The sequence below is a fragment of the Leptinotarsa decemlineata genome, unplaced genomic scaffold (assembly GCF_025532065.1).
Source record: "Leptinotarsa decemlineata unplaced genomic scaffold, Ldec_3_MD MMD2_tig00000008_RagTag_RagTag, whole genome shotgun sequence".
Classification (NCBI taxonomy): Eukaryota; Metazoa; Arthropoda; class Insecta; order Coleoptera; family Chrysomelidae; genus Leptinotarsa; species Leptinotarsa decemlineata.
Window position 1 is genome coordinate 3,267,264 of NW_027412537.1, and position 21,037 is coordinate 3,288,300.

General features: G+C 35.0%; 1 protein-coding gene across 5 annotated transcripts in view; it reads left to right on the top strand.

Annotated features, from left to right (window-relative positions):
* Nucleotides 1–6,606: 6,606 nt before the first annotated feature.
* Dh31-R (Diuretic hormone 31 Receptor) overlaps nt 6,607–21,037 on the top strand; it is a 373,426-nt gene continuing 358,995 nt past the window's right edge. For all 5 annotated transcript variants that reach the window (XM_074170882.1, XM_074170881.1, XM_074170886.1 and 2 more), the window contains exon 1: nt 6,607–6,778. The gene's annotated coding sequence lies outside the window, so the exon portion shown is untranslated. The remainder of the gene's footprint in view (nt 6,779–21,037) is intronic.

Consider the following 21,037-nt stretch of genomic DNA (forward strand, 5'->3'; position numbering starts at 1 on the left):
CTACTTATTCAAAAATATTCGTTCAAATCCCGCTCGCGACGCCACTGGACTCAATAAATTGAATCACGTTTGGGCTAAATTAGCTCCTTAATGTTAAAAATACAACAAATACAATTACAACAAAATTAAGTAAAGGATATTTAAGATATTTACGAATAACTTTTTTTTATTTTTATTTTAACACCCTGTATCTTGAGAACGAAGGATTTGCGGACCCATGTTTATATGAAAATTTCGTCTTAAAATTACCTAAAGAATCGTCCGTTGAATTTATGGTACATACTTAATTAACACCCTGTATATTTTGATGATTGGGTTGTTCGTTGGTGTAAGTGTATATACACAACTTTGAAGGCGATACAATTGATTTGGATGAATAATACATATTTTGGGTTTCGTTGACTAATTCCCATACTTTTTTTTAACATAATAGTGGTGTTAATGAAATTGATAGGGACGTGAGTGAAAGCAAAAACTCAGGATTCAGTTTTCAAGGGAAACTGTGTTAACCAGCCGAGTACTACTGCGGCAGATCGAAACAGCTGTCTGATATTGACATAAAACTATTCAGATGCGTCTGTATATTTTCAGTTGAAATATCAAAAATCAAACTTCAATATTTTGAGAATAAAATTCTGTTGAATACCTAATGAAAGTCGCCAACGAAAACACTCTCTGCCTAATATTTAAACTTGTCTCTCTTCATATCGTTCTCTTTGAGTTCGCGATATTTTGAAACAGTTTAATGGCTTCGAAGAGAATTTCAAGATGAATAGCAAGGGGTGGGATTTCATCTGAAAAATTTCATAACTTCGAATCGAATTTAGTAGCGGATTTCGAAAAGCGCGTATTTCTCAGAAGTTTGTAATAAAATCCCAATAAGTTTTCTCGAGAGACGAAAAATAATTTGCTCATATCCTGAAATCGAATCATATTCACACAATATTGGAATATAAGAAATAGATATTTGAAATCATCTGAAGGAACAATTTGTTCAGGCCCATCTCAACTTCCTACCCTGTAGGTCAATGGACCTTAAGTTATTCATGCATATGCTGTTGGCGATACAACTGCTGCAATATATTTTCAATTATTGTAACACACTTGCACTTGTCTATCATCTTCACTGAAGTTATTCCTGCATAAGATGTTGGCGATACAACTGCCGCAATAGATTTTCAATTGTTAGAACATACTTGCAGGCCGCTTTCGGGCTGTTTGGCCTTTCGTTAGTGCAAGGTAGTGTCTATCATAAACATAAAGTCGACGATTTTCGACAATTGAAAATCGATTTCCTTCAGAGTATCATTCCTCAAACTAGACTGAAGCGGACAACCAACAACGGGTTTGTCATCGCCCCATCTTCCTGTGAACGAGGTAACCAACTGCATATCCGAAACGTACAGTGTAGGGAGTGTGGCCTGAACGAATTGTTCCTTTAGATGACCGCTATTAGATCATATGAATTCCTCAATCATTTGAAAATCGTTTTCAAAGAAATGAGTACACCGGAGCTGATTTAGAGGGAGCAATACGACCCAGAATAGAGAATGTCAAGGCAACTCTTAAAGAGGCCTGTTAATGGAAGAGCTGTTCTGTCATATGTGAAGAATGCTACCGATTGGATCAAAAGAGTTCTAAAGAAACACTAGGTGGTATCGATGTTCAGGCTAACGGAAACCATCAGCTAAAGACTCCAGATGGTTTTTAGCAACACCGGGGGTTTATAAAGCTGTAGATCGGTCGCATTGGAATCACGAAGAGAAGTGTAAGTACCCGACTCTCCGAAAACAAAAGAAATTATCGCCTGGGGTATACCGATAAAATTCAAGAACAAAAGGAAGAGGGAGCACACATAAAATTTGGCTACCTACAGATTATTGTGCTAGTATCAAAACAATTTATTCAACCAATAGGAACGCCAAGCTATGCCAACCACCAATGGAACACTTTGTCCGTTGCCTCATTGCCTTTGAAAATGTCTATCGTGGTCGTAGACGAAACGTCAGGAATATAAACTTGCAGGCCAAGGCCAACAAAACCGAAAAATAGCTTTGACACAAGACATAAAGTGCTCATGAAATTCATGAAATCAACCTAAAAATCGTAACATTGGGTTTTCACCATTAGTGAAAATTTTGAGAGAAATTGTTTTGTTTTCATTAGTTAGTGTCATATAATTCAAAAATTGATGTGCGCCTGTGTATTATAAATACATTGATGAACTTTGATAAAAATCTTATATTTTTATTGAATGTAGTTGTTCAATAGTTTCTTTGTTGTGAAATTCATTTAGAGGTGATATTTTGAAAAATTGTGAATACTGTGAAGAAACAAAAAATAATAACAATGTCCATCCCACGTAGATTCATTAATCAAATCATCGAAGAAGGCATTTTTCTAGACATACTCGAAATCTCCAAGTTATTCCTTCGTTCAAAAAGGCAATAAATCATCTTTAGACAACTATCGTCCAATCAGTATTATATCCATAATTGGAAAAATCATCAAAACATTATTAAAGGAGTGATTATACTCCTACTTTGAAACGATGTTGTATTTCAATGAATCCCAATATGGATTTCAGAAAAACAAATTCACAACTCAGGCTGCTTACGAGATGGTGAATGACATAGTGGAGGGTCTTGATCAGTGCAAACACACTTCCTTGACTTTATGCGATTTAACCAGAGCTTTTGATTGTGTATAACATGCGATACTCTTCGAAAAATTGACTCGTGTCAAAGTATTATACCAAAATATATATTTCATTTGCTGATGACACCACTCTTGTGAAATCGGATGAGTCACATATCGATTTGATTCGTACCTACTGTTGACGAGAACAGAAACCTAGTTAAAAGCTGGTTCACAGAATAGACTCAAATCATATGGACGTGAAATTCAAAACTTAATTGTCTCCTCAAATCCACTCTATCAGAAAGGACAAAATGTACATAAGAGGACGTAAAAAGTTTCCCTCCCTCGACCTTTGAGAGAAACAAGCTATCGAAGTTGGGTGAAATTCAGGTAAAATGGTACTGTTTTTACTACTTTTTGGCGTGAAAATGATTGTGGTCGCTTGGCATAATGTCAAGAGGGCACCATCAACTTTTTTTTCAAATCTGAAGGGTGGCCACGTTGCTCCTGGTTTCAGGGGCGTTTTCAACCTATAGGAGCCCTGGGCATAATAGGATAATAGGGCCCCTATGACTTTGACAGAACACTATTTTGTTAGAATAGACAAAGAAAGTAGATAAACAAGGTTAAATATTTATTTTTATCAACAATCACATGAAACGAATAGATAAATGTAATGTAGTCCACAAAAATACCTTTTTTGGCATTTACAGGTAAGTGCTCAAAAATCTATGTTATTTCAAGAGGAACCCTTCTAGATTTCAGATGGGCAAAATCATGAATCACTTCTTCAAAATCTATGCTTTTTAGCACATCAGTTTCTATCGACATCAACGACAAACTGGTTAATATCTCTTGAAGCATTGTACTTCTTGATTCATTTTTAATTCTTTTTAATTTGGAGGAGAGTTCCCTACTGCAGTTAGTTGCCATCATGCTTAAAAAATAATCTCAATGCGATTTCTACATTTGGAATTGTGTCTTCAATTTTGTTCTCTTTCAAAAGTTGATATATTTATAATATACAATCCTCATTTTCACTCTCAATAATTTTCAAGTATTCTGTTAAATTTCTAACCGTTTCTCAGTGACATCTTCATAAAAAATTCAGCAAATTCTTTGCAACTTTGTCTCAACTCTTCAGAATTCAGAGTTTTCAAGCGAAAAAAATAAATCAAAACGTCTACTAATATTCTTATACGAACTTAATCGCTGTTTTAAATGAACGCTGAGGGTATCACTTATGGGAAGAAAGGTTTCTATTTTACATTTCTCTCTTCCATTCAGTTGGACTGACGGCGCAGAGCCATCAAAAAACTCTGGCGAGAACTTCTGCGTTTTGTTCTTTGAGATATCCTTGTAGTCAGATTCCGGGTTTCTTTCTTTGGCAGACGATTCGAAGTAAACAAATTCATTCCTGAGGTTAATAATAAAATCATAAAGTGAAGTAAACATATTAGGTGCAACGTGTAGTGTTATTGTTTCTTTTTGAAGATAATTACTTATTTTGTCTATTCTTCCCAAATTTCCGTTAGTATTATATATTCGAGTTTTTCCATTTTTCTGGACAGACTTCGTTTGCTCAATTTAAATGGAGCGAGTCACACTGATGATTTCTCTTTAAAATATGTATGTGCTTAGTATACCATTATATATTTGAATTTATCTACGCATGCTGAAGTCGGAAAGCCAAATTTTTGGGAGAGACTAGAACAGTTTCGCGCATGTGAAAGCTAGTAAGTTGGTATTGTAGTCAGTAATTTAGATTCAATTTCTTTGAATTATATACGTTTTTTGGTATCTAATAAATATTGGTTATCGTTTGGTGATATGCCAGGAACTAGGGATTTTGTATTTGATCTAAGGATGGCCTCTATCGAACGCGGGGCCCTTGGCACTTGCCCAAAGTACCCACTGGGAAAAAGGGGTCTGCCTGGTTTTGAAGGCCTTCCGAGTCTATCCAACACCGCTATGTTTGTGAAAATCGGCCAAGCAGTTTCAAATTGACATGAGTTTGAAATTTGCATCAAATATTTTACAAATAAATTAAAAACTTAAACAACTTTTAATTGCAACAAAATTTTAAGTAACAATTTCAACAAGTGCTCGAAATGTTCGCCGTTCACTTCTTGACAGAGAAAAAGTCGATTTTAGAATTCATTCCGAACGTTATTGAATATTTCTGGGGTAATATTGTAATACACATCTGTTATTAGGTCTATTAGTTCCTGGAGTGAATGTGGCTGCGTGACGTACACCTCATATTTTATGTACCGCCACAGAAAAAAGTCCATAGGTGTTATATCAGGTGACCTAGCTGACCATTCAATAGGCCACGTCGGCCTATCCACCGTCCCGGAAAATTCTCGTCAAGCCATTCTCGGACATGTCTGTAGTAGTGACGGAGTGCACCATCTTTTTGAAAGGTAACATCTATGGTAAATGCCCAGTTACATTTTCTACCGTAAATATTGGACCTAGGATATGGTCACCCAAAATACCAACGCAACATGTCCTTTGAAATTTACTGACCAATTCCCACAAGTAGGTACGAGATATTGGATTATTTGGGAAGCGCTCAACAAATATTCTTTCTGATTCATGGTGATTACGCCTAACTTTAGGGTAAATTAAAATTACTTCGGTTTTTTTTTTTCTAAAGGACGGGGACCAGGCATTTGAAAATTATAAAGAAATGCTGAAACCTGTGAAAACTGTCATAACTATCGACATGATTAACGTCAATATTAGACTGACATTGAAAATACCAATAATTGAAATACCAATAATATGCGCACGTGTTTTACTACAAAAATTGGCTTTTTGACCAGAATTAGATACGGAGTTAAGATTCTGCTGCAATTAATAGTTAAAATAATTTATTTGTTAAATATTTGGAGCAAATTTCAAATGCTTCAATTGGTCACTAGGCCAAGTGACCACAATCATTTTTTGCTAAAACTTAATAAAAGTAGTACTATTTTGCCTGAATTTTACCAGACCTCGATAGCTTGTTCCGTTTAAAAGATAAAGGGGAGGGGCTTTTCACGTCCTCACTGTATATTTTTTTGGTATAATCATCGACGATCGGTTGAACTTGTCCAGCCACGTAGAGTTTGTACTTCGTAAGTTCTCTAGAGTTTTATTTGTTCTAAGACGGCTCAAACCAGTAACCAATCTATACGTATTGAAATTATCTTACTTCTCTTCATTTCATTCTATACGATCATATGGTATACTACTTTTGGGCAACTCAAGTAATGCAATAGTGGTATTTCGATATCTGAAAAAAACATTTGTAATTTAGCAAATGTAGGAGACACATAAATCGCTGTCATCAACACTTAATTCAGCTTGGTATCATGCCGGTGCCTTCAATATACATATACATCGTTTTGTTGGAGATACATAAAAACAAATTTAAGGCAAATTTAACACAAGATCTGCAGATATGTTGAATCCCCAACGGCACAGACTAGTTGTTAGCAACAAAAAAATCTGAACCCAAGTTTGTATGATATTCTTGATGAATCAGTGAGAGCATTGGAACTTAACAAATTCAAAACAGTCATCGAAAAACTTCTCCTCAAGAAATGTTCTATAATATAATGGAATATTTGAACCAAGCAAGTTCATTAAAATACACATAATATATTATCTTTAAGCATTAAATAATGATTATTTGGTTAGTAAATATTTCTTTTCAAATAATAATTTCATTGTGTTATTGTTATGTATTTCTTTTATGTGTCTAATATTTTATTTTTATTGCAGTATTTCTCTTCATGAACTGTGACCTGCCATGAATGTATTCATACATAATATGGTTAAATGAAACTCTACTCTATATCATTCCTGATCCAGATGACGGTCTGGAAAGGAATGGTCTTCACGTGCCAATTCCGGAAACCTACAAACCTCAAATAACTCTACATTGTTTGGGTCGTGAGCCAATGGCGAATAGCTCACATGCTTGCAGTCGCGCAAGCTTTCCAAGCGTCGAAAGGAAAACTTAGTGGAAAGTTCAGTGTTTCGCGCGTTTTCACGGCATCCAGTTTGCGCTCGAGTGTATGGAAAAAATTGTTCGCATCTTCGCCGGTTACAAAATTGCTGAAATTCCGGAACTTCCCTCTATTAGGTGACTATCTTTTTTTGATGATATTGTATCAATATTTCACTATGGATTTATCAACCTACTTCATGTTCAGTTAATTTTATGAATCGAAGCAAGAATTCAATTCAAATTTCAATTTTGGTATGTGAACACCAATCAAAAATAATTAAGAATTTATTATAATCTTTTTTAGACATAATAAAAGAACACATTATTTTCGGGACTTTTCGGAATGCGTATATTTTCTAAATTGAAACGAGTTTTTCACCGGAATCAAATACAAATTTTTTCAAGTTCTCATAATAAAGTATAATTATTCCAGGGATTGATTCTTTAACCGCAACCAGAGCCGGAGAAAATAATTTACTCCTTCAAATATTGCCTTATCATTGTAAACAATGAAACCTAATGGAGCAAAAATATACAAAAAATATTGTTTAGTTACAACTTCACTGTTACAAGGTAGTTTTGAAAAGTGAATATGAGCCTATCATTTCTAATTACCGAATGTCAAACCAAAATAATGAAAATCCTATTATAATTTTCGAATTGAAAATTGTGTATCAGAACCATAAGTTTACAGGGTGATAACCAGTTGAGTGTCGAACAAATGGGATTTTTTTTTCATTGTACAATTTCGGAGAAAGTTAATAATCGATAACCGTATCAGATGCATTTAAATTTAGTTTAACAGTAGACAGAGCAAGCCAAAACATGTTAAATTGTTCAAGAAGTACTTCAAATTTGTATGGAAAAATTTTAATTTGAATGACTTCAGTATGAAATGATTTTTAGCATTCTGATTTAATCATGAATATAGTAGCCACAATTGAATTACTTCAGCATAACATTTCTCATGTTGATATATATATATATATATATATATATATATATATATATATATATATATATATAGAAACATAAGTTAATATCGGACATAGCACTCATGAAAGTGGCAAATGAGATAATTAATGAGAAAACCCAATGTCAAATATATATATATATATATATATATATATATATATATATATATATATATATATATATATGTATATATATATATATATATATAATATATATATATATATATATATATATATATATATATATATATATATATATATATACAAATATGAAAGTTATTGAGTGTTTTGATATAGAAACAGAAGTTAATATAGGACATAGCACTCATGAAAGTGGCAAACCATAAACACGTGTTTCGGGCTTTTGGCCCATCATCAGTATGGTGCAGCCAAGTGTAAGGATGGGCAACACTTGGTTTCCAAAAGGTAGAAATACAAATGCACGGAGCCACCAACAGGAGCCAACCGCACATTTGTGGTTTCAGTTGATAGATCTCGTGTTCACAAGAAAACTCTTATAACACAAGTTATTCCAATATTTCGATAAAGTTTATTATCATTATCAAGGAAGAGCTACAAAAAATGTGATGCAATAATATGAATTTTGTTATAAAAAAAGGCTCAACTTACTGTTGATGAGGATGGTCGTGTCAAAAAGAATGTCACATTTAAATAGTTGAAACATGTCAATAAAATAAAACAAGTTACCAGATTAAAAGAAAGTTTTGACTCCTCACTGATACAAGGAAGACTATTTAAATTTACATAATGAAATCGTTTTGGTTTGAAAATTATAATTTACTAGTGAAAGCCATGTGGCTGCAGACCACAGAGAGAGATACAAACAATTGACACTGACAAGTGTCCTGTGATTCACTTTGAAAGATCGTTCGTTTGTAAGTTGATGTTCTAGTGTGGAACAAAAAGAGAACAGTTATGGTGCAAGTGTAATCAGAGTCAACTGCTGTTTTATGAGATAATTAATGAGAAAACCCAATGTCAAAAATATGAAAATTTATTATTGAAAGGAAGTAAAGCCCTGCCTTAGGGAAGTTGTATATGTATGTCGAAAACATGAAAATTTATTATTAAAATGAAGTAACGCCCTGCATTAGGGAAGTTGTATATTCGTTATATTCTATTAAAAAAATTTTATTATGAGTTAAATTATTGAGAATTCAGCATTGTTACTGATTTGAAAATCATGTATACTTTTATCAATATTGAGTAAGAAGACATAAACATCGCTGAGATGATCAATGTTTGATCTTTTATCAAGACAATTATTTGATTGTGATATAAATGACATTTCCAAAAACAACCTTTTAGATGTATTTCTTTCAATTGCTAAGATTTTAGTTGAATTGTAGTCCATATTGTGACCTTCTTTAAGAACATGTACTACAGTATTGCGTATGATGAGGAGGTTTTTTTGTGGACACCTCATCTGTTATCCTTGTCTATGTCTGGCTTGTTGTTCTTCATATATCTACCTAATGAGTTTATACCAGTCTCATATGCTATGTTGATATTTTGTTTATTTAGTAGTCTTTTTATTTCATCTGATGTTTTTCCGGTATATGTGAGTGCATCAAGCTGCCAGTATGTGAGGGTATACTTGTTTGATAGCTTGTTTAAAACACATGAGCAAATTCACACTATCAATACAAGACAGCGAAATGACTTATATGTGCCATTAACAAGGACTAATCTACTATATAAAAATGGACGTTTGTTGGTTGTTTGGTTGGTAAGTGATAAACTTCTACATCGCTTAACCGATTGTGATGAAACTTGACATGTATGAATAATTTTTCATAGAGAAGGTTTTTAGGCTATCAATGTTTCCGTAACTCGCCACTTGATGGCGCTGTAGAACAATTTTTTGAAAGCACTGTTCTATAACGCTGCGCACGCCTAAGTTCGTTGATTCTGATTCTGTCAAAACATTGGAACAACAGCGATACAGCAACTTGGTACTAGTGTAATATATAAAAATGGATGTTTGTTGGTTGGCTGGTTGGTAAGTGATAAACTTCTACATCGCTCAACCGATCGTGATGAAATTTGACACGTATGAGTAATTTTTCATAGAGAAGGTTTTTAGGCTATCAATTTTTCTGTAACTCGCCATTAGATGGCGCTGTAGAACAATTTTTTGAAAGCACTGTTCTATAATGCTGCGCACGCTTAAGTTCGTTGATTCTGATTCTGTCAAAACATTGGAACAGCAGTGATACAGCAACATAATACTAATTACAACTACCAAATTCTATACGGGCGAAGCCGCGGGCAAAAACTAGTCTTTTATATAGGTATCTCTTCGTGACTGGGCAAAAATTGTACAATAAACTTCCGGCCGAAATGAAATCATTCAAACAATGTCTCAGGAAATACCTGTTGAAAGGTGGATTTTACTCTTTGGAAGAGTTTTAGTTAAAGTTCTTAACTAATTATCTACTTTTTTTGACAAATTCTATACATGATTTTGCATGTGATAACTCCTAAGGAGAAATTGATTTAAATTGTATGGTTTGGAGTGCAATTATAATGTGAATGAAATGCAAAGGCAACTAACACTTTTAATTCGAAAAGTAATTATATAGCATCAGTCTGAATAACTCACCAATTACCACTACTCAAAAGATACGCATGCCATTGCGAACATTTTTGTAGACCTGTGAAAGAGGAACGATATACATATAGTGAATTATTTTGTACGTATAACACCACCGCCCCGACTTCTCACAGATAATATCGTAATATTTCAATGAATTTACGAAAGAAATCAACAAATCATACACACCAACGTTTCTCTTGAATCCCTCAGTTCATGGTATGAAAATCTATTTGATGTTTTTTTTTATTTATCGAGTTCAGACAGACATACACGGTGGAGAAAAACCTATGTGGTCAACCGAAACAGTCAGTTTTACCAAAAGTGGTTCCAGTTTTACCTTTCATTTGTGTTCAACCTTCGCACATAAAATTTTGTCCACAGAAGGATCAGTGGGAACTTTGACATAAAGGGGGTGATATTTAGGACAGACAGAATCAATAATTAATATATGTCAAAACAGTAAAAAATTGTTTTTCAACCTCGGTAGGTTCTTATCGCCATGACGTGTTTGCCCTAAAGTGCTAGTGGAGTGGAGTGCACGCATATGATCTTCATGCAAATAATTGATATTCGACACAATAATTTTTGTTTGTAACCTTATTTTGAAGTAGCTATTCCACAATATATGCATTTTTGTGGCCCTATTTACGAAAAAACTACAAATTCTTCAGTTTTGAAACTTAACATATTAATTTCAATTCATGTATAGATATGTTATTTATCATTGAACTTATTGGAAAAAAAAATAAAATGAAATTGTATTATATTCAAAACAAATCTGTTGAAAATCACAAAATGATTAAGGCATGTGTACTGTTTTATCAACTACAATGTCTTTAACAGCACCTCCTTTCGAAAACCTATAGAGAAAGAAAATGAATATATTTACATACACAATAATTGCGAAACCTTTTTTCATTATGTTTTTTGTTTTGTTACGTTGAAAAAGTAACAATTTTTACTCTTCGGCTAACAACAGTCGTTAGATACAGAGTATTTTTCGCCAATTTTCACTTTCGGGAATCATAGCTTGATAAACAATAAAGGTTGGAAGTATATTGGTTTCAACTGCAGATTTTATCGATTGTTTTCTGTATCTATTGGTCAACTATTTCTGTCTTAGTGGAACATAGGAATTCTTTTCATATTGAATAAATACAGTAAATCAAATACTCAGGTTACTAATGAAGTTACGATGTAGTTGCAACTTCTACAGTTACAAGTAAAAAGGAAACAAATATCAAATCACTTTGCTTGGTAATCGACTAGCATGCTTCTTCATTATATTTCTGGAACGTAATTTTTTATTTTTCAGCCTCCGCTAACGAAGAACAAAGTCACCAACAGAATCTCATTAGGTTATAACAGCATGGTTTTACCCTTCTTAGCTCGGAAAATGAAATTAAAGTTAGTTCAAGGTCTCCTTTAATTTCTGACGGAGAGAATGACAAATAATTTCCGTATTGTCCAACCTGAGAAGTAAATGGAATAAGATTATTCATTCAGCAGTGTTCTAATTGAAATATGGGTTTCCCATGATTTCAACTGCATTTTGGTTGGTGGAAAAGACATACGGTTATATAGAAAAATATATCGATTTGATTATTTTCATTCTGATTGGATGAACATAATGACACGATACAAGAGAAATTTAGTCCAGGTAGTCGAGTTTCACTTATACAGTGCATTTCTTCAATACATTTTTTTGAAGCTCCTGACAAATGCTTCACAACCCTAGAAGATAATATCAATATCTTCAACTACTACAAAATGGCGTAACTTTTGATATTTCCTGAATACATTGACATTCAACTACATAATATGAGGTAATATGCTCGAAATAGTTGCCTTGAACTTATTGACATCCGATATTTCACGCCGAACATTTTCGAACACAGTAACGTCAATATCTCTACAAATATTTATTATTTTCTGCCGTATATGAAATATTGAAGCAGGTTCAGTTTCGCACACCTTTTGCTTCAAATAGCCCCATAAAAAAGTTCAAAGGTGTCAAATCTGGCGAGCGGCTGGCCATTCTGTAGGACTTCTGTAGGACTTCGATGGCCAATTCAACGACCGGGAAATGTAGTATCCATGTAGTTTCTTACTTGTCTGGAGTAATGTGGTGGTGCTCCATCTTATTGGAACGCAATATCCATAAAAAATTCAATAGAATTCGCTTCGACAATTTCAGTGATGAGAGGTCAACAGCATATATATATATATATATATATATATATATATATATATATATATATATATATATATATATATATATATATATATTATATATATATATATATATATATATATATATATATATATATATATATATATATATATATATATATATATATATATTAGAATGGAATAACGGGGTCTCTCAGTCAAAAAATAAAAAACTCTGCTTTACTTTGCCGAGTTTTCGCTTCTAGTGGGAAGCTTCTTCAGGGCAGTAAAAATGAGTAAAAAACAATTAATTGAACATATAAATCGACGAAAAAAGTTGAACATTAATGGAGTTTTTTGGTTTGACAAATGACATACCTTCACAAACTCAAACTGAATTTGAGGAGTGCCAGAAAATGACAGTACTACCAACTGTCGAAAGCGCTCGCAGATAATTAATAGAAGATATAAAGCTTCAAATCCTTTTTGTAGAATTTAATATTGAAATACTCAAAATAAAGGAAAATTAGTTGCATTAATCAATATAAATATATATATATATATATATATATATATATATATATATATATATATATATATATATATTTGTTTTTGGATGATGCAACTAATTTGCCTTTATTTTCAGTATTTTACTATTGATGTAAGTTACAAAAAGGATTTGAAGTTCTATAACTTCTGTTTAATTATCTGCGAGCGCTTTCGACAGCTGGTTGTGCTGTCATCCTCTAGGCCCTACCTATCTAGATAGAGGATGACAGCACGACCAGCTGTCGAAAGCGCTCGCAGATAATTGAACAGAAGTTATAGAGCTTCAAATCCTTTTTATATTATTGGGTGGTTCATTACAATTTTAAATTTTTTTTATTATTACAAATTCTTCATTTCGTACATTTAAAAGTGACACACATTTCAGTGAATATTTTTTCCAGGCAATATTATGTTCAACCGAAGCCATTACTACCGGAATGTATGTGAAGGGTATTTATTAGGTTATCGATATTCAACCCCTCTTCGGCCTATAACTTGTTCAAGGGCCCTTGGGATCAATATTGGGTTGTGTATAAACGTCACACGAACTATTAGTTATGAACTACTTATGAGTTAATTTAACATTGAGAATTCGTATCAAATTACAGCTATGATAACATCTCTTCCAAGATAATTTAATAATTGATTTCATGAACTTTCCTAATTTTAGTATATTGCAAATCTATGTAAGGAACATGTAGTACAAGAATTTCTGTTGAATACTTTAGCAGAAGATATTATAAAATAAAAATGTTTAAACCACTTTTTACATTTTGAAAGAAGGTTTTGAATAATGATGCAAATCTTTCATTACGATATGATGGCAGTAACGGCAGCAAACAGTTAGATATGAGAAAAACTTTTCAGAAAAAGCTGAAAAATGATTAGCGCTGTGTAGAGAATGATCTGTTACTCGTATGATCTCAGATTCAATGAATGGAGTTCTAAATTTTTGTCAATTTTCTGAATGTGTGGAGGTGTTTTTGAGTTTAATTTTGTTAAAATATTATTGCGGAAGTTATGATTTCTACGTAACGACATAGATACCCAATGAATTTTGAGAAAGGTCGAATTCAATGATTTCTGATAGGAAACGAGAGCAAATATTTTATAGTCGTTGAATTCTATGTTAATAGACAGTATAAAAGAAAGGTCCGTAGACACAATCCTCATAGTTGACTTTCGGTAGAATTAGTGATTTACACAACAGTTTGGGAGAGAAAGATTTTGGCTTTCTCCGTCTTTACACAAATAAAATCATGAAGAATGCCCTAAACCATCATATCCTTAAATATTTGGAAGGCTTCAATATCTTGAGCGATCATCAATGTGATTTTTCGAAACAAAGATCAACAGTCGACCTTCTATCGTATGTCACCCATATTTGAAATAACGCCATCGAGAAACATGGAGAGCTAAGAGATGTTGCGCTTGATATTTCTAAGTGTGACAGTGTGTGGCATGAGGGTTTGCTGGTCAAACTTCGATGCTGTGGCTTGTCGGATCGTGTTTGTGTATGGCTCTTCAGCTTCCTGAAAGAACGTTCACTACAAGTGGCCGTCGATGGATATCTCTCAAATACTTTCACCATCAACGCTGGTGTTTCCAAGAATCCATATTGCTTCCAACCCTGTTTTTATATTGCTCTGCTGACAACAACACACTTGTCTCATCATTAAATTTGGATTCCAGGACATCGGCTTCGGATGCACATCTTCACCGGCAGCAGGAGGTTGAATATCTTAATGAGGATCTAGAAGTGATTTCGAATTGGAATGAAAGTAACCTGCTTCAATTCAATGCCACAAAAACCCAGGCATCAGTTTTCTGCAAAAAGATAAATGTCTATGAACTGGATATAATAATGTCAGGATAGACAATTCCGCTTTCTGCTTTGATAAGTTTGTTGGGGGTTGAAATGGACACCAAGACATATCTTGGCACAATCGTGTCGCTGGAATTGCAAAGTCTGCTTCTCAAAAGCATGGAACATTGTTCAGAACTGTACAAACCTCAGCAACTTCTGATGCTTCATAAAGCTCAGATCAGACCTTTTCTGAAGAATTGTTCTCGTATATAGAGCTCCACCCCCAAACATACCCTGAAGCTGCTGGAATATCGAAGAAAGGTTGGAGATTTGCCACTCTTCTATAGATACTTTCACGGGAAGTGCTCAAGTGACTTGGCACATTTGATTCCTTCAAGAGCGGTACATACGCAACGGACTGTGCTGGCTGCTCATCGTTTTGAGGTTCAACTCAGTTCACCTCGAACTTTATTGTTTAAAAACTCTTTCGTCTGGAGAACAGCGTTTATGTAGAATAAACTTCCTGAGAACGTTTTTCCAAATCGATTTAGTCTCCAGCGATTTGAATCCAATGTGAATCACCAATTTCGCACAAGAACCGCTCTGAAAGTGCCTTAAGGAATTTCTTGTAGTGCTTGTGTTTTGTCATTGAAAGAAAATAAAAAAACCCGAATCGAATTTACAATTTATTCTCTTGAATTTAACCATGGCTGTGTTTTTCACCTCCACAATTTTTTTAAAGAGGACGTTAACCTCAGCATTTCAAACACTGTTTCAATAAGAGCGTGAGTATCAGCTAATGTTGTTAAAAAACTCAGCTTTTTTTCGAATTCATTTGTAGAATATTTATTGTCTAACAGTAACTCTGCCCAATCGTTCAAGAAGCTCTCTTAATGAAAATTCTCGAAATATATGTAGGTAACTAATTACATTTTTTGTGATCAGAGGTGGTGCCAGCATCCTGCACGCCATAATTGATGATAAGACTGATATTTAAGATAAAAATGGGCTTTGATAGGTTCATTTATTACTTACCTAAACCCATAGACATAGAAAACCTTATGAAATTCAAGTACATTTACATTCATATCACACGAATCATTCTAACACATCTTGGTAAGTATATTTGAAGATCAAATGATTTGTCCAAAAGGCTCAATGATTCAATTAGACTATTTGAAAGTGGTCTATGACTGTTACAGATGTCTATTTTTCAATGTTGCAGACTAACCTCTAAATTTGCCAGATATTTTCATTGAATTCAAAAGAAAGATTATATTACTTCTCACATATAAAAAAACATTTATTTACATATTTATTTATTGTATCATTCTGGGAATAACGACCTATTATCATTATTTTTTTTTCACCGTAGTGTGCGCTGGTCAGGCCCTATCCCCCGAAGCCCCGATACATTCGGGAGGGCGCGCCAGCATTATCAACCAATGACCACTCCCCACACCGTGGGGTAAGTGATCATTGGGTCCGAGAATCATGTGCCCTGAGCAAGCGCAGTATTATTATAGTTTTCTATCCGATCTGAAAATGTTATGATACGCCAACTATATTAATTCATTATTAAAATTATATGTCAGCAATGTTTTTGTGATCGTCACGATGTCGTATATCTGAGCCATATTTTTGTATTCTTGAAATGATGGTATTCTTATATGTGATTGACAAATATGACATCTCTATAGAAGAAGTAAGAAACGTAAAATTATGCCAAATAAGATATGAAGCAAAAAAAACTATGGTTTTCTTATTTATCAGAAAAAGAAAAAAAATGGTACAAAAAAAAATAACTATGTAGAAAATTATTTCAAATACATATAGATTATTGAAGTGTGTACTAGTGAATAGTAGTTAAAGGTATCTAGTTCGATATGTTGCGATATCACAAATGTTAAATAATATATCTATAGAAGAAGCAACTGATGTAAAAAATATTCCAAATGAGCCATGCAAATGAGATAAGCTATTCTCTTTGTTTGAAGGTGGTTGACAATAATAAAATCACTACTTGGGGCAATCGAAGTCATAAAGCAGAATCAATTAATCAGTTTTAACGTGGAAAGCCTCTACACCAACGTTCTTGCCGAAGAAGCACTTCAAATAATACAGAGGAAGCTACCCGAAGATGGGGAACCTGAAAGATAGAACAACCTCACTGATACAAGTAATCATGGAATAATTACTAGGATGCTGTGTACGAAACTGCTATTTCCAATTGAAGGACGAATTCTTTACGCAAGATGAGGGACTGCCAATGGGATCCCCACTTTCATCGGTTACAGCAAACATATATATGGAGTGGTTTGAAACTCTGGTCATTGAAAAAGCCCACAAGAAGCGATAAGTCTGGTTGAGATACGTTAACGACATCTTCATAATATGGAATCATGGGAATACAGAACTAAACACCTTCCTGAACCACATCAACAACGTAAGTTCTTCCATCACTTCCACAATGGAGGAAGACGTCCACAACGAATTGCCATTCTTAGACGTATGCTAAATGGGAAACATCTGTATACTGAAAACTCACTCACACGGGACAATATCTGAACTAGGAATCCAACCACCATCAATCGACTAAGAGAAGAATCATCAAGACTCTAGTAGACCTTGCTCTCGGGCTCTGTAACACAAAGGAATATCGCGAAAAGAAACTAGGCATCATCAAAAATGATCTTCAACGGAATGGTTACTCCAAAGTGATTATGGAACAGACTTTGGCTGGAAGACAGCAAGAGCATCACATTGAAGAGAAGCCGCCGCAACTAGTACTTGTAATTCCGTATATCGGAGGATTGTCAGAAAGGATAAGAAGAATTGGGTCCAAGTATAACATCAGATCTTGCTTAAGATCTGGAAAGACTATCCATAGCAGCCTCACGAAAACCAAGCCACCAAACGCGGACTGCGATTCCAAGAATTGCATTTAACGGATATCCTGCGAGTGCGAAAAATCATACATTGATGAAACTAAGAGGCCATTGAAAGTTCGAATTGCCGAGCACAAGAAATACACACAGCGAGGAGAAACCAGCAAATCAGAAACAGCAGAGCATGTTTGGAATGATCAACATTACATCAAGTGGTCTCAAGGAGAAAATTGAAAGGAGCCGCCGAATGTTGTCCCACAACGCATTCAGCAAAGCTAGCATAGAGATCGCAACATATGGAAACCTATAATCAAGCGAAACACGGCCAACTTCCGGCAAAAATGTCAGCTCCTGCTAAAACCGAGGAAGTGGGGAGAGGGAAGAGGAGATAGGTCAGAATGTCACCGTCATTTCATCCAGGTTTGGAGACCAGCTCCCCTACCCTTTTTGCTGATTGTTGGTCTTGAGAGGGACCAATGGGTTCATGACTGATTGGTGACGGCATGACGTCCTTAGACATCAGTGCCGCCCTTCACGGGATACCCCTATCTGGCTGGGGTGGGATGGATGAAAAAGTTATTCATCCGTTAACGGGGGACATGAGGGCCTCATTCGACAGAGTGTCGGGGCCTTCTATATCGGGAGGGGTCGTCTACAGCATAACCCGTGGCCTCCCTAACTAACGGGTTTTCATGAGTTTCCGTTTTTTCGAAAACTCTCTCATTCTTCGACTGAATGGACTGCCGAATGGAAGGCAGCTGCAAATCTCTGCGGATGGCTTCATTCCGCACGAACCAAGAAGCATTCACAATCATCCTCATTATCTTATTTTGCAACCTTTCCAAAATGGAAATGTTGGAGGGACCGCTTGTCCCCAGACGCCTGAAGCGTACATGATGACAGGCTTGAACATCGTGTTATAGATCGTGATTTTGTTTTTCAAACTCATCTTTGATTTTCTGTTGATCAGAGGGTACAGACTGGCTATCCGACCCTCGATCTTAGATTTGACGTGCATAATGTGCGGGTTCCAAGTGAGCCTACGGTCTATCAAAAGGCCGAGGTACTTTACCCGCGCTTGCCAGTCAATCTCCCTTCCAGAGATTCTCACTTTTCTGGCCGGAGAAGATAGTAATCTTCCCATGGTTATCGCCTGAGTCTTTTCCGGGTTTACTCGGATCTTCCAATCGAGGTACCAGCGCTCGAGGTCATCCAATGCACGTTGCATGTAGACGACGCCGAGCTCTCGACCCATGGAAGATGAGAGAAGAGCCGTGTCATCGGCGTACAGGGATATCTTCACTCGTTCGGACCTTGGCATGTCGCTGGTATAGAGTGAGTACAGCGTCGGAGAGAGCACGGCCCCCTGTGGCACTCCAGCGAGGATCTCTCTGCTGTCAGACAGAGAGCCCTCTACTCTGACCTGAAAAGTTCTGTCTTTCAAGAAAGACCCGATCCACCTGATCAGGCCCCGAGGTAGGTCGAACGCGTTCAGGTTGTGCAGAAGACCTTCGTGTCATACTCGGTCGAAGGCCTTCGAAATATCTAACAGCACAATATGCACTTTTTTGTTAGTGTTTAGCTCATTGATGATGTTTTCAAGCAACCTTAGAGCCTGTAACTCAATGGAGTGGTCTCTCCTGAAGCCGAACGTTTCGGTCCTCAACTTCTTCGTTGAGTCTTTGCAGTACAACTCTTTCAGCCAGCTTAGCCGCCGATGCGAGTAGACTGATCGGGCGATAGGAGATAGGTGAAAGCACCCAAGTGACCTATGAATAATCAGATCTCGGAGGAATAAGTCCAACTCCGTGAAGGGCGGTACTGATGTCTGAGGACTTCATACAGCCAACATCCCCTCAGTCATGAACCCATTCGTCCTTCTTCGACAAAAATCAGCTAAAAGAGTGAGGGAGCTAGGCTCCAACCTGATTGAAATGAAGACGCTTGGTCAGCGAATAAGTCCAGTCATTACCCGAAGACGATTGTGGATACTTACAATCGAAACTTCGTGAAGTAACTTGGCTTGGAATCTTTCAATTTATAATTTTTATTTTGATTTCTTGTTAATAGTTCAATTTTCAATTGTTGCTTGTATTTAGTTTCATTGTAATTTCAGTTGTCTTGTTTAACATAATTGTTATTTTTCAGCTAATCTTCTTAATTTTTATAGATTTTTTCAGGGATTTCAAATCAACTTATATCATATTAGACAATGGAAGTCCAAACTAATAAAATTCTATTCTCTATTTGTCAAGAGTCAGAAAAACCTGTGGTACTACAACAAAATTACTTTGTACGGAATTATTTCAAATAAGGGTAGATTATGGCATACTAGTTGAGAGTAGTCAGGTATGTATTTCTACTAGGTATCTACCATCTACCAATGTTGTTTTTTTTATACTTGTTGTGATTGACTGGGTCTTCCAGTTTTCTTGTTTTTACTCTAGGATCCGGAACTTTGAAGTATCTTATTATGATTGTCCTTCTCTTCTTGGTTTTCCTTTTATTGTGGTTTTTACATAAAGTTATTATTTCTGCTTTCGTTCCTTGCTTATCTGATTTTTGTACTTCCCATTTTACCTACTTTCAGTGAAATGATCGCAATTCTTCCACAATCTGTAAGGGATTCTTCCAGATGATATGAATTAGGAAATTCTTACTTTCAGCTTTGATAATCACCCATATCTGAAAGACAGCTATAATAATTACTGGATACGATATATTGTCAACTTTTGTTGCAATCAAATATGTCGATGATATATCTGCAACACGAGTTATCGAGGAGTACCATTCGGAAGAAATTTCACTCGCCTTGACTCACTCACGATTATCAGATATGACAGTCTTTCATTCAACACATGAAAACCCGGATTAAAGATTCAATATGCAAATCGAAAATGTCATGAACGAGACGTTCGCAATTTTCTTCCATGAAATATGAAATACATATATAATTCATACATTCTCGTTGTGGAAATGAATCCTGCCTGTTTTTATATGAATGTATCTTGTTATAAAAATCTAATAAAAAATGTTCCACAGTTTTGGGTTACTAATTCAACTAACATATGAATGTATCTTGTTATAAAAATCTAATAAAAAATGTTCCACAGTTTTGGGTTACTAATTCAACTAACAGGATGTTATTGAAAATTCGCTTATCATAAACCCCTTACATGTAGGAAATATCTCAATTCAGGTTATAATGATGAACCGGAAACTGGCGGCTTGGACTATTGGCCAGGCTAATGTAGAATCCGACAATATATCATTTAATATTTCAGTACAGTTTATTGATGCTTTTTATGTTGTTTGTTCGTTGTAATCATCCCTACTTTATAAAAGTCCTTCCGAAAGTTATCTGTAATAAAAAGGAATACACAA